Source organism: Oryzias melastigma, linkage group LG5 (genome assembly GCF_002922805.2).
Source record: "Oryzias melastigma strain HK-1 linkage group LG5, ASM292280v2, whole genome shotgun sequence".
NCBI lineage: Eukaryota > Metazoa > Chordata > Actinopteri > Beloniformes > Adrianichthyidae > Oryzias > Oryzias melastigma.
In genome coordinates, this window is record NC_050516.1 from 2,248,406 (window position 1) to 2,248,684 (window position 279).

The window sequence follows — 279 nt, forward strand, 5'->3', positions numbered from 1 at the left end:
ACAGTAACGTTTGCTTTAGCAGTATAAATTAGTTTTTTGACATGTTGCAAGCAAAGTTGGGAGTTACAGGTATCGTGAATATGCTAACGTGGCTAACATGTAGCATGCTACAAACAGGTTCTAGCCTATGTCCGAATTCCTTCACTACTCACTTTATACAGATAATTGGCCATTTTCTAGTGCTGTCCGAATCTACTATTCCAAAATCAAGTGTACGAGACATTTCCCAGAAGCCTTTGCAAAAAACTGGCATGCATCTATGTTCACTACATTAGTGAG